We start from the raw sequence: 14468 nt of genomic DNA, 5'->3' as shown, positions 1-14468 counted from the left end.
TTAAAACTATAAGATGTTTTATGTAAGACCCATGGTAAGCACAGAGAAAACGTCTATGGAGAATACACAAAAGGAAATGAGAAAGAAATTAAAGCAAGCCAACACACACACACAGTCAATGACACATAAAGGAAAACAATGAGAGAGAAAAAAATGACGAAAAGCTACAAGACACAAAAATAATGAACAAAATGGCAATAGTGATTCCTTCTCTACCTGTAATTACTTTATATGCAAAGGAACTGAAGTTACCAATCAAAAGACATGGGTGCAACTGCTCTGGCCAGTGTTGTACAGTGCACAGATCATCAACCTGCGTACCAAATGGTCATGGGTTTGATTCCAGGTCAGGGCACATACCCTGGTTACAGGTTCCATCCTTAGTAGGGGCATGAGGCAAGCAACGGATGTTTCTCTCTCTTTCTCTCCCTCTCCCTTCCTCTTTCTCTAGAATCAATGAAAAACATATTCTCAGGTGAGGATTACAAAAAAAAAAGAGAGAGAGAGAGAAAAAAAACACCAAGATCCATTTCTATACTACCTACAAGAGACTCTGCTTTAGATTTCAGGACCCACAGAGGCTGAAAGTTAAAGACTGGAAAAAGATAGTCCAAGTAAATGGTAACTTAAAGAGCAGGAGTGGCCAAACTTATATAAAACAAAATAGACTTTAAGACAAAAACTGGGAGGGAGGGTGGGTGGGAGGTAATCAACCAAAGATCTTGTCTGTATATATGCATAACCCATGGACGCAGACAATATGGTGCTGAGGCCTGGGGCAGGCTGGAGGGGGTTCATGGGGGGGAAGGGGACATATGTAATACTTTCAACAATAAAGAATTATTTTAAAAAATTTTTAAGTAAATTATGTTTTAAAAAATACAAAAACTATCACAAGAAACAAAAATAAAGCATTATATATTAATAAAGGGTCAATCTGTCTGGAATGTATAATTATCAACACTAATAAAAGAGAAAAATGGTAATTGGCGTACGACGATACCCTTTTCATTGGCTAATCAGGGCTATATGCAAATTAACTGCCAACTAAGATTGGCAGTTAACTGTCAACAAGATGGCGGTTAATTTGCATATGTAGACACAATGCAGGGAGGCAAAAGGGAAAGCAGGAAGAAGCCCCCTGCCACTGACAGTGATCGGAAACCCAGGGGGGAGCTAAGAGCTGGGGGGCAGGGCAAAGGCGGCCCTGCCCCCCAGCCATGATCGGAGAATCAGGCGCCTTTGCCGCCCTGGCCAGTGATAGCAGGAAGCAGGGGTGGAGCCAGCGATGGGAGCTGAGCACGGTCGAAGCTGGCAGTCCCGGGAGCTCGGGGCCCCTTGCCTGGGCCTAAAGCGGAGCCCACGATCGCGGGGCCGCTGCAGCTGCGGGTCCCCGCTGCCCGGGCCGAACGCCTCAGCCAGAGGCATCCTGCAGGGGCAGGGGCGGAGCCCGCGCGATCGCGGCGCCCCCCGCTGCCGCTGCAGGTCCCCGCTGCCCGGGCCGGATGCCTAGGCCAGAGGCGTCAGGCCTGGGCAAGGGGCCGATCCTGCGATTGGAGGGTGATGGGGGTCAATGCCTGAGGGCTCCCAGTATGTGAGAGGGGGCAGGCTGGGCTGAGGGACACTCCCCCCACACACACCCAGTGCACGAATTTCGTGCACCGGGCCCCTAGTCTATAATAATAAAAGCATAATATGCTAATTAAGCCGGACGTCCTCCAGGACATCTCTCCGGACGAACTTCCAGATGAAGCCTGGGCTGCGAGGGAAGCCCAGATCCGAGGGAAGCTGGTGCTGGCAGCTATGGGAAGGAAGGCCTTTTCTTGCACGAATTTCATGCATCGAGCCTCTAGTAAATATATATAAACCCCACATCAGAGCACCTAAATACAAACATTGATACAACCACTGACAAACTGAATAAAGAAACAGAGAGTAACACAATAATAGATTTTAATACCCCAGTTTCAATAATGGATAGAACATCCAGACAGAAGATCAATAAGGAAACAGATGGCTTGAACACTATAGACCACATGAACTTAACAGACATACACAGAATATCCCATCACATAGCAGAATATATTCTTCTCCAATACACATAAAACATTCTCCAGGATAGATCACACATTAGGTCACAAAACAAGTCATGACAAATTTAAAAAGCTTGAAATCATATTGAATATCTTTTTCTGACAACAACAGAACAAAACTAGGAATCAGTAACATAAGGAAAACTGGAAAATTCACATATGTGTGGAAATTGAAAAACACCTTTTGAACAACCAATGGGTCAAAGAACAAATCAAAAGGGAAATTGGAAAATATCTTGAGACAGAAACATAATATATCAAGACTTATGGAATGAAGCAAAGGCAATACTAAGAGGGAAGTTTATAGTGATGGTAAATACATTAAAAAAAAAAGACCTCAAATAAAGCCCTAACTTTACACCTCGAAAAACTAAAAATGTAAAACTAAACCCAAAGTCAGCAGAAGAAAATAAAAAATATTAAAGCAGAAACAAACAAAATAAAGACTAGAAAAGCAAGAGAAAAAGTAGTTTTTAGAAAAAACAATAAAAAGAGGAAACATTATAACTGTTATAATTATAATACAAAAATTATAATACAAAAACATTATAATACAAAAATATCATATGAGACTATTATGAACAATTAGATGCCAACAAATTCAATAACCAAGAGGAAATAAATCCTAAAACATACAAGTATCAAGACTGAATCATGAAGAAACAGGAAATCCGAACACACTTTTAACTAATAAGAATATTGAATCAATAATAAAACCTCCTAACAAAGTAAAGCCCAGAACCAAACAGGTTCACTGGTGAATTCTACCAAACATTTTAAAAAGAATTTAATTATCACCAATCCCTCTCAAACTCTTCCAAAAATTGAGGAGGGAATACATCCAAACTCATTTTATAAAGCCAATATTACCTGATACCAAAGCTAGACAGACTCCACCAAGTAAAGAAAACTACAGGCCAATATCTCTGATGAATACAGATGCAAAAATCGTCAAGAAAATATGAAACCAAACTCAACAACATATTACAAGGATCATACACCACGATCGAGTGAGATTTATCCTTGGGATGCAAAGATGGCTCAATATACAAATATTTGTAATATTGTCAACAATAAAGATAAATTTCAAAAATCAATTAATTTAAAAATTAATCAATTTTATCTCAATGCAGAAAAAGCATGTGACAGAACTGAACAACCTTTCATGATAAAAACACTATATAAGCCCTAACTGGTTTGGCTCAAAGGATAGAACTGCAGATTCAAGGGTCCCAGGTTCAATTCCAGTCAAGGGCATGTACCTTGGTTGCGGGCTCATACCCAGTAGGGAGTGTGCAGGAGGCAGCTGATCAATGTTTCTCCCTCATTGATGTTTCTTTTTTTTTTTTTTTAAATATATGTTATTGATTTTTTACAGAGAGGAAGGGAGAGGGATAGTTAGAAACCTCCACAAGAGAGAAACATCGATTAGCTGCCTCCTGCACGCCCCCTACTGGGGATGTGCCCACAACCAAGGTACATGCCCTTGACCAGAATCGAACCCTTGAGTCCACAGGCCGATGCTCTATCCGCTGAGCCAAACCAGTTAGGGCTCTCATTGATGTTTCTAATTCTCTATCCCTTTCCCTTCCTCTCTGTAAAAAATCAGTAAAATTAAAAAAAACCACACTATACAAACTAGGAATAGATAGAAGTTCTCAAGATAACAAAGTCCATATATGAAAAGTCCACAGCTAAGATCATGCTCAAAAATGAAAAATTGAAAGCTTTTTCTTTAAAATGAGGAATAAGGCAAGGATGCCTACTCTCACCACTTGTATTCAACACAGTACTGAAAGTCCTAGCTAGAGCAATTAGGCAAAAAATAAAAGCCATCCAAGTCAGAAAGTCTCAACCAGTTCTCAAATAGTCACAATAGTCTTTGAGAAAGAACTAGAGGCCTCACACTTTTTGATTTGAAAAAAGTACAAAGCCACGGTAATCAAAACAGTATGGTACTGGCATAAAGGTAGACATATAGACCAATAGAACAGAACAGAGAGCCCAGAAATAAATCCATGCATATATCTCTCTATATAAAAAGCCAAGCAACCGGAATGCCAGAACGACCAGTTGCTATGAAGTGCACTATGGCAGCAACCAGCCCAATCAGAGCCCCCCTGGCCCCTCTCCCCAGCTGGCCCCACTCCAGATCAGACCCCCATCCCAATTGGGGGTGAGGCCGGCCAGCCAACCACCCGCATCCCACCACCGCTGCCGGCCCGGACCCAATCAGCCCCCATAGGGGCGGGCTGGCCAGAGCCCACCCATGCACGAATTCATGCACCGGGTCTCTAGTAGTCAAATAATCTTCAACAAGGGTGCCTAGACTACATAAGAGAAAGGATAGTCTCTTCAATAAATGGTGCTGGGAAAACAGAATATTCATGCAAATAAATAAAACTGGATCCTTATCTTACACTACACTCATATACACAAAATCAAATCAAAATAGATTAAAGACTTATATGTAAGACCTAAAACTATAAAACTCTTAGAAAAGAAAACACTGGAGAAAGTTTCAGGTCACTGGATTTGGCAACAATTTCTTGAATATGACCTAAAAAGGAAATACAAGCAAAAACTGACAAATGGGACTATAGCATACTGAAAAACTTCTGCACAGCAAAGGAAATCAACAAAATGAAAAGGCAATTTAATGAATGGCAGAAAATTATCTGCAAATCATTTATCTGATAAGGAATTAATAGCCAAAATATATTAGGAACTCCTACAATCAGCAGAAAAATCAATTAATCCAATTTAAAAAATGGGCAAAGGACTTAAATAGCCATTTCTCCTAAGAAGACATACAAATGGCCCACAGGTATACAAAAAGATGTTCAACATCACTAATCACCAGAAAAATGTAAATCAAAACTACAATGAGATATCACATATATGTTAGGATGGCCACTATAAAAACAAAAAAATCTAAGATTAACAAGTGTTGGCAATGATATGAAGAAATTAGAACCTTGTCCACTGTTGGTGGAACTGTAAAATGATGTGGCCACTACAAAAAAATAACATAAGGTTTCTCAAAAAATTAAAAATAGAAATACCGTATGATCCAGAAATCCCACTTCTGGGTATTTATCCAAAAGAACTGAGAATAGAACCTAAATAGATTGTTGTACTTCCATGTTCAGTGTAGCATATTCACAACAGCCAAGAGATACAAACCATCTAAAAGTCCATCCATGGATTAAATGGTATATACATACAATGGAATACATGCAGCCTTTAAAAAGGAGATCTTGTCATATGTGACAACATGGATGAACCTTGAGAACATTTGCTAAGTGAAATAACTTACAGAAGAACGAATAATACATAATTCCATGTATATGAGGTATCTAAAGTAGTTGAATTCATAGAATCAGAAAGTGGAATGATGGCTGCCAGGGCCTTGCGGGGGGGAGGGGGAGTAGGCTGCCGGGAGCTGGTCCATCCTTGCTGTTTCAAGGGACCTGGCATACGGTTCCTAATATGTTTGCTCACCTTCTTGGCGCTGTGTTTTAACCAAGGTCACCTCTCCGAGAAAGGTTGAATCCCCAGGTAGAGATTTTCCCCTGAAGTTAGGGAGGGAATAAAACCCCTCAACTAAGTGCCAGGTGGGTAATTAATCACTTTAACTATGAACAATCATGCTTAAGCTACATAATCTTTACTCCCTGGAATGGAGATAAGAAACACCCTAACCTTTGTAATAGAGATTGATAGGATTGAATCAACTGGTATAAATACAGATATAACAAGACAGAGAGAGACAGAACTGAGAAGAGAGAACCTACAGACAGAACCTACACAGAACCTACAGACAGAAGAACTTCGCTGGAGAGAACATGGCAAAAGATCCTGGACAGAAACTGGCCTCAGAACCTAGAGACAGAACCTAGCAAGAGAACATGGCAAAAGATCCTGGACTGAACCTGACTACAGAAATTGGTAAGAGAACCTGACTAGAACCTGGTGACTGAACCTGGCTGGAGAACCTAGCGAGGGAACATGGCTACAGAACCTGGCTGGAGAACCTAGCAAGAGAACATGGACACAGAACCTGGCTGGAGATCCAGACCAGAACTTCGCTGGAGATCCAGACCAGAACTTGGCTGGAGAACTTGGCTGGAGAACTTGGCTGGAGATCCTGGCTAGGCTGCTGATCAACTGAACACTGTCTCCGTGTCCTTCCTTCTTCGCCGACTCCGTCCACACCTTTGGGGACCCCTGGACCTGCTGGGGTTGGACCCCAGCAGTAGGCTATTTAATAGATATAAAATAGATATTTTTTCCTCTGATTTCTTCCAGGATTATTTTCATCTTTGATTTTCTATAGTTTGAAAATGACATGCCAAAGTGTCATTTGGGGCATGGAGGAGGGGTATTTATCCACTTGATGAACTCAGCTTTCTGGATCAGTGGTTTAGTGTCTGCATAAATTTGGAGAAATTCTCAATCATTATTGTTTCAAATATTTCTTCTGCTCCTTTCTCTTATCCTTCTGGTAATCCCATTACATGTATGTTACACCTTTTGTAGCTGTCCCATCCTTGGATGTTCTGTATTTTTCAGTCTTTGTTCTCTTTGCTTTTCAGTTTTTGAGGATTCCACTGAGATATCCTCTAGCTCAGAGATTCTTTCCTCAGCTGTGTCCAGTTGACTAGTAAGCCCATCAAAGTAATTCTTCATTTCTGATAAGTTTTTATCTCTAATACCAGAGGCCCGGTGCACGAAATTCGTGCATTGGAGGGTGGGGGGTGTCCCTCAGCCCAGCCTGCACCCTCTCCAATCGGGACCCCTCAGGGGATGTCCGACTGCCTCTCGCAATCTGGGACCACTGGCTCCTAACCCCTCTGCCTGCCTTCCTGATCGCCCCTAACCACCTCTGCCTGCCTGATTGCCCCTAACTTCTCCCCTACCAACCTGATCACTCCTAACTGCTCCCCTGCTGGCCTGATTGCCCCTAACCACCTCTGCTTCGCCCTGCACCCAGGATTCCCTCCTCCGGCCAGTAGCAGGCACCCAGGACCCAGGCTTCCCTCCCTCTGGCTGGCCATAGGCACCCAGGACCCAGGCCAGCTTTGTCCAGGCCGGCCACAGCCACAGGGTACCATGGACTGGCGGCTTCGCCCAGGCCGCAGCCGCAGGCACCCAGGACCGTGGGGCGGGTGGCTTGTCCCTCTTCTGGGCCGCAGCCTGGCTGGTCCCCATTCCTCTCTCACGAACTCATTTGTGCCTGGCTGGTCCCCATTCCTCTCTCCCCAGTGTTGAGTGTCTGAGCCATTACGGTGTGAGGACATGATGACCATTTGCATATTAGCTCTTTATTATACAGGATTCCTTTTGGTTCTTAGGATTTTCACCTCTCTGCTTACATTGGCCATTTGTCTTGCATGCTGTCTATTTTACCCATTAAAGCCCTCAGCATACTAATCATAGTGTTTTAAATTCCTAGTTTGATAATTCCAACATCCTTGCCATGTCTGGTTCCGGTGCTTGCTCTATCTCTTCAAATTGTGTTCTTTGCCTTTTGGTATGGTTTGGATATGATGTATTTGTAGAAGGAATTTCTATAAATAGGTCTTTAGTAATATAGTGGTGAGATGCAGAGGGAGGGGAAGCATTGTACAGTCCTATCATTAGGTCTAATCTTTTAGTGAACCTGTGCCTCTGGACTGTGAACTTCATAAGAGCTTCTCAGTTTTTTCCCTCCCTCCTTAGAAGGGATAGAATAGTCAGACTGGGCTAGAGTTGGGTATTTCCCTTTTCCCACATGCAGACTAACAGGGCTGGGAATTTCCCTTCCTCCAGGTCATTTAGGCTCTAATACCCAAGCAGTTCAGAGTCTGGTTTAGTTCCCTCTGAGTACAGGCCTTGTTAAGAATAGAGTCTTCTAGTCTATTTTAAGTGTCCCTTCTTTCCTCCCTCTGCTGGAAGCAAGAGTGGATTTTTCTCTAATATTTAACGTGGGAATCTGGTCAAGTTCCAAGAAGTAAATCTCACAATAGTTGCAGGCCCCTCACAATATCTGCAGGTCCCCCTGGAGTCTTTAACCGTTAAAGTTGTCCATAGTAAGCTTCCAGCAATTTGTTAATTACAGTTCAGGTTTCTTACCCAGCACAGTTCCTTAAGATGAATTCAACCAGTGAGTCTGTTCTGGGAAGCTGTTGCTCCTTATATTTGTCTGTCTGACTCTCCACTCTTGGTGGCTTTCCCTCTCTCATGGATTTAAGAAGAATTGTTGATTTATAGGCACTTAATAATTTGAAGGAATTAGTTAACAACGAAGAATTTGTAGGGCCTTTCTTATAACAGACCATGATAAAGACTAATGAATGACATGATATAACTGCACAGGGACTGCCATAGTATTTATTATTTATATTTGCTAGGTTTCCTATGAATTAGTCCTCAATAGTTTCAAACATACCATTTCTTATAATGGAGAAAGCACTCAGGAAGTCTGACTGATAAAAATAAAACTTTAATCAAATGATGGCTTTAAGAATTCTAATAAGCATATATGAATTACTTTCATTGACGTGTCTGCATCAGATAATACAGAAAAGGTCATGACCCAATAGAGAATGATGACCCTATTTACAGAATATTTAAGGAACTGACTATTCAGATTATGGCTGCTTCACATTTTGTTTCTTCCCCCATCTCCCTACTTTGTGTGTGTGTTTGTGTGTATGTGTCTACTTTAGTTTTTATTTTCAACTTTGAGAAGGAAAATTAGGGCGAATTTTACTAAATTAAAATTTTTGGTGTGAAAAGAACTTCAGAAGCCTGTCAATTTCAATTAGCAATGTTCTTTCACTAACAAAAGTTTGATGAGATATGTAAAACCTTGAAAGTAGTTATGTCTTCTGACCCAGTAATTTCACTTTGAGAAATAAAGTAAATAATCAGAATGTATCCAAAGTTTTATAGTCATTACATTCTTATTTAAAATAGCAAACCTAGAAAAAAATTTAAGCGTCCAATAGCAGTAACAGTAGCATCAAAATATATCAAACATAAATCCAAATATGCCAAAAGTAACAACTGTGGTTATTCCTAAGTAATTATTTTAGCTTATGAATTTTTTAAAAAATTTTCTTTAGTACTTTGTAAAGTTCCTTCCATAAACATGCATTATTTTTATAGTGAGAAAAACTTAATCGCTGTCTTTTTTCTTCCTTTTCTTTTAATTGTTTAATAAAAGAGCACTGGCACCCTAGCTGGTTTGGCTCAGTGGCTAGAGCTTTGGCCTGCAGACCAAAAGGTCCCAGGTTCGATTCCGATCAAGGGCACATGCTTGGGTTTCAGCCTCGATCCCCAGTAAGGGGCTGGCAGGAGGCAGCCAATCAATGATTCTCTCTCATCATTGTTGTTCCTATCTCTGCTCCCTTCCTCTCTGAAATCAATAAAAATATATTTATAAAAAAAAAAAAAGCACCGGCTATACATAAGAACATAAAGTACATGCCTATCCATTCCAGAGAATGAAATCTGAATAACAAAGTAACATATTACCATTATAAAACATGAGTAAGAGATTTTTTTCTTATACTAATACAGCATTCACATAACTTAAAGAAACTTTAAATTTCATTTAGTAATAATTTTTAAATTATTATTAAAATGGTTAACTCAGGAACCTGGGTTTTTATAAAATGGAAACCACAACTAATCTTTTTCTAACCTAATAACCTGTTGACCCACTGACCTACTTTCTAATTTAGGTTAAACCTGGTATCACAGATATTTCTGGGACTGATAGATCTATTAGCATTAATTGAAAGCAGTGCTAAATTTAATTGACTAATATAATACAAAACCTAGTCAACAATCCTTAACTGTATTTATCACCATTTATAAAAATTCTAATTTGCTTCTGCAGATTATTAACTGTTTGTAGTATAGCTAAAAATAATTATTTCTGAGAACAATTTTAACTTGTGAATACCTAAATACTTTTAAAATTAATTGTTTAATATAGGAGTAAAGATGAAATTAAACAGTAATTCTCGATTCAATACTAAATGGGAACATTAGCCTACCTCTACAATGGATGTAAAATATTAGCATGCTGAAAATCATTCTTGACTCCATAGTAATTTTTAAGACCAACTTAAATTAAAAATTGACAGAACAAGAAACACAACCCATACCAAAGTCTCATGGAACAAAGACTCATGAAGAAAGCTCTGGCTCAAGACAAACACATCAAATGATACCAGAACTGTAGCCTGTCAAATGTCTAGGTGCCAGGTAAAATTTTGAAGCCTCATTTAATAAACAAAAACTGAAAAATTAATACAGTTCTCTTAGTGGCATATAAGACTATTACAATGACTCAACTAATGTATTTCTTCAAATAATGCCTGAGCTCCCTATTCATGTAACAGACTGATCTGGTCCACCAAAACACATGAACATCTCATTCCTTTTTCAGAGATGAGACTGAGGCGTGAGCCTGTCCCCAGCCTCAAATGAGCCCTACAGAAGGTTCAGGGAGAGCTGAAGCCTGAGAGTCAGAGTGAACTTCACAGTGAACCAGGAACCATTACCCTGAATCTACACCACCACAGAACTACATCCTGAACCAGGCCTCTATGCTAATATCAGTAGGAAGAAAGGACGGAATCTGTGATAGGCAGAATAATGGCCTCACTAAAAGGACCAGGCCCAAATCTCTGAAACCTGGGAACATGTTACTTTATATGGCAAAACAGGATTTGCAGATGTGATTAAGGTTAAAGATCTTGAGGAGATTATTCTGGATTGTCTGGGTCAGTGGTCACCAGCCGGTGGTCCGCAGACCACTGGTGGTCCGTGAGGTCCGAAAGGTTGGCGACTGCTGGTCTGGGTGGTCCAATGTAATCACATGAGTCTTTAAAAGTAGAGGGCCTTTCCTGAGAGATATATGAGATAGACGGAGGGTCGGAAAGATGCAATGTTGCTGGTTTTGAAAGTGAAAGACGGTGGTCACAAGCCAAGGAACCTGGAAAGCCGCATATCAGCATAAGTGATGGATGTAGACAACAGGGGGTGAGGGTGAGGGCAGGATTAAGGGGATGAGGGGATATTGGGGGGATAAGGACACATTTGTAATATCTTATTCAATAAAGGAAAAAAAAAACACACAAGGAAACAGACTCTCCCCTGAAGCCTCCAATAAGAAATGCAACCCTTCTGACACCTTGATTTTACCCCCGTGAGACCCATGCATAACTTGAGCTGTAGGACGGTAAGCTAATAAATCTGCACTGTTTGTGATAACTGGTATGGCAGCGACAGAAATTTAATACAGGTCCAAAATCTCTGGCAAATCTTGGTTAAATCTGCCTTTCCCTAATCCTCACTCTCAATATTTACAATAATCTGCCTAGAAAACCATCAAGACCAATCCCATTATGCCTACTTTCCTTTTATATCAGTCACCAGGAGGGCCCCAAGATTCCCAGGTTATTCTGAATCACCTGGACTCTTGTCCTTATATACTCTGTATATCCCTATATACTCTGTATATCCCTAAATTGGCCCATTTCCCCTTCCTTTCTAGATTTCCAAAATCCTTTAACTGTGTCCTCTGGAACTCACAGTATGTCATTAGCAAAATATACTATTTCTTCAATAGTACTGCTGCACACTCTCTTCACCGTTCTTGCACAAATGGAAATCTCACTCTCCTCTAGTTCTGCTCTAGCTCCATCCTTTCAAATGATGGCTTTTTTTCTCTCTGCTATGTCCCATATGACTAGGCCCTGGTGGTGAGATAGACTTCCTTATTCCTCATTATCATTTCTAAGTTATTCTTTCTCCCTTCCCTAAAATTTCCAGCTTTGACTCTTATAAGTCTCCAGACTTATCAGCTATCATCCTCTCCTTATTGTAACTGCTCATAAATCCCAGAACAAGCCCTCTTATTCCCCAAAGGCTGTTACTCTCTCCAAAACCTCGTCTGTCACTGTTTTTGGATTTTAATATCTACATAAATGATCCTCCCAATATCTTGACCAGTCAGTTCCTTGTCCTCCTCTCCTCCAGCAATCCTGTGCTCCATCCTATCTCTTATTCATTCCCCTGGAGTTACTCTAGAACTCACCATTACCAATAATCACAATAATCTCTCCATCAGTTTCAAGCACCTTACCTCATACAAGCTAATATAACATGTAATCAGCTTGATTCAAAACCACAAAAATAAAACAAGACTTTTTTTAAATTGGCAATATAGCTCTAGTTTACTTATGTTTATGTCTTTTTTTTTAAGTGTTTTAAAAATATATATATTTTTGTTGATTTCAGAGAAGGGAAGGGAGAGGGAGAGAGAGAAACATCAACAACGAGAATCATTGATAAGCTGCCTCCTGCAAGCCCCCTACTGGAGATCGAACCAGGAACCCTGGCATGTGCCGATTGAAAATTGACATGTGACCTACTGATTCATAGGTTGATGCTCAACCACTGAGCCACACCAGCTGGGCATGTCTTTTTTTTTTTTTTTTTTTTAACCTATCCTAGCCTTCTAATCTTTGCTGGGCCCTCACAGTTTCTCATCCCATAAAAGGCACAAAGGAGCAAGGTAAGTTGATCTGAGATGATCAGGGAAAAATATGAGATAGTAAGTCTCTGTTGGTCAAGTTGCTCCTCACACTTAGAGATGCTTAATTCTTTTTCATGTTTTTCTAAATGCTACTCTTCCTTTTTGCTATAGAGTGTTTATAATGCAGATAAGCCATTCCATGGCAAAATGCAATGGCTGCTTACAATTCTAATATAGCTGAAGTCGTGCTCACATAAACTTTTTCTAATTTCAACTATAGCATTTACTAATATAGACACAAATAATACAAACATTGAAGAACATAAGGAGGGGAATCAAGGCTTTTGGAGATCACTTGTTTTGCCAGATTACAAGGCACCAATTTTCCTTTCAAGCTTCATCTCTCATTGTACCCTCGTACACATACTACCTATTTTCTAGCCACACTAAATTTGTACTTATCACCCTTCCCATGAAGTAGAAAATAAAGGTCCCTAGTAAACAAAGGTCTGCCCATTAGTGCCCAACATATTATCAACATAAATGACTTCTTAATATAATATACTACAGGACGGAAGCACAAAATTCGTGCACTTGGGGGAGGGGGTCCCTCAGCCCAGCCTGCGCCCTCTCATAGTCCAGGAGCCCTAGGGGCATGTCTGACTGACAGCCTAGGCCCGCTGCCCGCAGTCGGCAGTCAGACATCCTTAGCGCTGGCGTGGAGGCAGGAGAGGCTCCCATGACTGCTGCTGTACTTGCCAGCCATGAGCCCGGCTTCTGGCTGAGTGGCACTCCCCCTGTAGGAGCAGACTGACCGCCACGGGGCAGCTTCTGCATTGAGCATCTGCTTCCTAGTGATCAGTGCACATCATAGTGACCGGTCATTCTGCTGTTTGGTCAATTTGCATATTGGCCTTTTATTATATAGGATTAGAATTGATCTCAGGAAATCACATTGTCATTCACATCAGGATTCAATTAATCAATATGTAAAATTCATATTGTTAGTGGAAAACTAAACAGAGATACTGTGTATTAGTTCCCTATGGCTGGTATAACAAATTACTATCAACTTAATGGAAAGAACACAAATTTATTATTTCCCAGTTCCAAAGGTCAGAGTCCAACACTGGTCTCACTGGGCTAAACTCAAGGTGTTTGTAGAGCTGCATTCCTTTCTGGAAACTTTAGCAAAAAATCTTGTATCCTTGCCTTTTCAAGCTTCTAGAGGTGCCCCTCCTCATCTTCAAAGCCAGCAGCAGGCCACACCCTTCTCTGGCTGTAATCTCTTCTGTCTCCCACTTACCTCATAAAGATCCTGTGATTACATTGGGCCCACCCAGAGAATCAAAATAATTTTCCCATTTTAAGGTCAGCTGATTCACAACCTTAATTCCTCCTTTCCATGCAACATAACAGAGTTACAGGTTCTGAAAATTAGGACATAGACATCTTTGAAGGGCCATTATCTGCCTACCATATACCATGACCCAATTTTCCCTTTGGTGAAGACAAAATAAAGTATCTTGTGGGGAAGATCAAAGAATAATTTGATCTATCAATAGATAAAAGAATATGCCACCATGCCAGTAAGCTTGTAACTTCTGAACTATTTTTTCCTTTCATGTTTCTTTAATGGAATTGAAAAACAACGTGGATAATAATTCCAGAAACATGAGTTCAACTGCAACTGAAGTCTAAATTTATTGCTATATGGCAGCAACAAGCTCTATGGATGTTTTACTGAATGGCAAAACATTTGTTTAATTTAATGTCCAAATGACTATTAGAGCATACTTCCCTTTGGACCACTACTTAATGCGCTAGAGAATATT

General features: G+C 40.4%; 1 protein-coding gene across 8 annotated transcripts in view; it reads right to left on the bottom strand.

Annotated features, from left to right (window-relative positions):
• The window catches only part of CLOCK (clock circadian regulator), a 168516-nt gene that overhangs the window by 100060 nt on the left and 53988 nt on the right, over positions 1–14468 (bottom strand). The gene's annotated exons all lie outside the window — the stretch shown is intronic.

The sequence above is a fragment of the Myotis daubentonii genome, chromosome 1 (assembly GCF_963259705.1).
Source record: "Myotis daubentonii chromosome 1, mMyoDau2.1, whole genome shotgun sequence".
In the NCBI taxonomy this organism is placed as follows: Eukaryota; Metazoa; Chordata; class Mammalia; order Chiroptera; family Vespertilionidae; genus Myotis; species Myotis daubentonii.
This window is presented reverse-complemented; position numbering and strand designations above follow the sequence as displayed.